Genomic DNA, 3,360 nt, shown 5'->3' on the forward strand with positions numbered 1-3,360 from the left:
CGGGAGCCGCAGGACGCAGATAACCCGTGGGTGCGGGGTGAATCACCCTCCCACACCTCACAGCGCACCTCGCTGGCTGCAGGGGCAGCAGCGCTGCTGAACTGCGCTTTTTTGGGATGTAAATAGGAAATGAGCTCTGCAGCTGAGCCTCCGCAGGCACCGGGGTGCAGAGGGCTCTGCCTCCTTCCGCCGGGCTCGGCAGGGCGGGACGAGGCTCGGCCAGCACAGGCGCTTCCTTAATAACCAAATATATGTGGCTCCACAGGGCTTGAATAACTTGTGGAAGCAAAGTAGTTCTGAGGGTTGAGTCCTTTGCCTGCTCTAAATGACTGAAAATAACTGGTTATTTCACTTCCAAAGTCACGGAACCCACAGGTTTCCGTGTGACACACCTGGCTCCGGCTGCCTTGTAGGGAATGAACCTGGATGCCTCGGCTGTCCCTGGGGCTGGACCCCACTGACTGTCTTTCCAGGTGTCTGCGTGCCTGCACACCTTGCTCTGGCTGGAAAAAGGCTTGGAAAACCTGAAAGCTGCAGCCTGTGGCTGCGGGAAGGGGCCATGAGGGAAAGGGATTGCTGGGGGCTCTGGCAGCTCCAGCCCGCACTGGGCAGGGCCCGGGGGTGACACTGAGGGGCTCCAGCAGCTCTGGAACCCGGCAGGGGCTTGGCCTGTGGCCACTGTCGTGAGCCAGGGGACCCTTTCCATGACACTCTATCATAGGGGGATGATTCAGCAGCTTTCTAGAAACACAAGGATCTAAAAGAAGTAAAGAAGGAAGCTTTCCTTCTCTGTTTTCCTTCTCTGTCTCATTCTACATTAAGAAATAAGGCAACTTGGGTTCTCCCTTCAGGGAACAGGGAAATTTGGCACCAAAAAGCCCCTCCATCCCTTCCCACATCCCTGTACCACATGTCTCCGCTTCACTTCTCGCTTGTTTTGACATAAAGTACTTTCCCCAAAAAATATTAGTCACAACTTTGGCTTCAACCAGCCAACTCTTAACCTTCCTCAAAGTGGTTTGCAAGGGGTGACGTTGGTAATGTGTGATGGAAATGGGGACAGGTGGGCGGATTCAGTGTTTCTGGAAGGTTCTACATCGAGGTTTGGGAGCCCAAAAGCTGCTGCCTGCTGCTGTAAGGGAATCCCAAAGGACCTGCCAGAGATCCAAGGAGCTTTGGTGGGTCCTTGGAATAACACAAACTGTGAGGCTGGAAAACCAGGACATCTGGTGGGGGTGAGGTTGTCAATGGAGGCTGAATGAGCAGAGGGATGAGTACGGTGTAAAGCTGACTAATCCGTGCTGAGGGGTGTCAAACTTGAACCAGCTGCCTAAAATCCTGGGTTTGGAGCAATAACAGCTCTATCAGGCAGTTCAGCACCAACAGGAAGGAAAAACCCCAAGTGGCATGTGGGAGCAGGTACGGATTCCTGAGAATTCCTGGGAAGGAAGGAGCGAGGGACGCTTGGGTTGGGCAGAGCTGGGAAATCGTGTTCCAGGCCCGCAGCAGCTGCACATGAGGAGCCTGCAGTGGCTGTGGGATCCAGGGTGAACCCAGCCCTGCCTTCTTCGTGCTTCCTCAAGTAATTATCACACACCTTGCACCCTAATGAGAACCTGCTTCATTTTCTCATCCCTCTGCTCCGCGGCTCTTCCCTCATGGCTGCTCCTTCAGAGCTCTTTGCAAACCCCATCTGCTAAAGGGCTTGTATTTCCTTTTTAAAAGGAGAAATCATTGGAAATTAGTAGTTTCTCTGTGTGTTATTATGCTTATAATCCTCTAATTTGGTAATAGGGCTGTAATCACAGCCGTGCAGGGTGAGGAGCAGAGCCAGCCCGGAAAGGTGCCCTGGGGATTCCCAGGCACAGCAGCCACAGCATGCCCGGACAGACCGTGATTCCATGGCAGGAAAGGCAGGGAGAGAGGGGCTGGACCTCCCAGCATTCCCCGTGATGGAAAACCAGAGTCAAACACAGCTCATGGGTGAGGTACCCTGAAACAAGGGATGTCACCGTGGGCAGTGGCAGATCCTGTGCCCAGAGCCTGTGTCTGTAAACAGCAATTGAGCTTGACAGCCCCATCCCTCCCCAAAAAGACCAGAGAAAACAATAAATGCCATCCCTTTGCCAGGGATGCTCCCTGCTCAGGAACATTTTTCAAGGCAGGTGAGTTCCCAGGATGCAGAGGAAGGTGTGGGCTGTGAGTGAGGCCCTTCCAGCCCCAAATCACAGCCTGCTGCGGCCCTGCCCATTCCCACAGCAGGATTTTCCCCCGTCCACCACTGCAATGAGGGAAATTGGTGCAAATATGCAGCTTGCTGAGGGTAACGTGTGGTGCTGAGCCACACCTGTATAAAAAACCAACCAGGGACTTCCAGATTATCAGACTGGAAAGATGAGGGGAGCTAATTGGGATCTGCAGAGCCTGGCTATCCAGGCAGGAAATCCATCCGTGCTGGGGTTGGTGGCTGGTCAGGCAGCTGCTCATTCCCACATTCTGTATCCTGGGAAAGGCCTCCCGTTGTGCCCCCCTTCCAGACTGCAAGGTGCTGGCAACAGGGACCTCGCTCTCAGCGAGCTAAACCCTGAGTAAAGCCCTGGTAAGCACCATGCAAAGGAGACTGGAGCAGCTCTGGCTTATGTTGGAGATGGGTTATATTCCAAATAATGCTGAAACTCAGTCCCAGGGTAGGAGAGGTGGATGGGAGAGGTTCCCAGGGGCTGAAACCTCAGCCCTGATGGGCAAACTGGAATCAGGGATGTCTTCACTCAGCACAGCTGGCTCAGAGATCCAGGGGAAGCCCTGAACCTTGAGAACCAAGGGACTAGAAATGCAGAGCAGGGATGAAAATGATGAAAATGAGACAAAGTCACCACTTCCCAAAACCTTCACAGTGAAGGAAACACCTCCCACTGTCTGGAGGATCCATGGGAATATTACAATATTTGTTCCAAAAACATGACTGGGTGGATCCAGACTCACTGACGCAGACACAAGCAGCTAATTGAATTCATACGTAGGAACCCTGGACACCATCTGGCCTCAATAAAACGTGGGTCCGGAGCTGTTTCTTAGCAGATGGTTCCTCATTTTCATAATCTGAAATCAAAAGATCATTTTTCTATCTGGAGATCAAAGGCACTTAATGTCTCCTTGGTCGAGGGTTACAAAGCGAAACCTCTGTCCTCTGTTTTGGCATTTCGTGCAAGGCAGACGGGGGTTTTCCCCTGAAACCTCTGCTCAGGCTCCGGGCAACCACATCTGGGCAGCAGCTGCAGATGTTCACAGCTCTCCAGGGCTGGACTTTATTTCCATGATAGGGATGTGCTGTTTATAAAATCAGAATGGACAGCTGTAATA

Source organism: Corvus cornix, chromosome 12, assembly GCF_000738735.6.
Source record: "Corvus cornix cornix isolate S_Up_H32 chromosome 12, ASM73873v5, whole genome shotgun sequence".
In the NCBI taxonomy this organism is placed as follows: domain Eukaryota; kingdom Metazoa; phylum Chordata; class Aves; order Passeriformes; family Corvidae; genus Corvus; species Corvus cornix.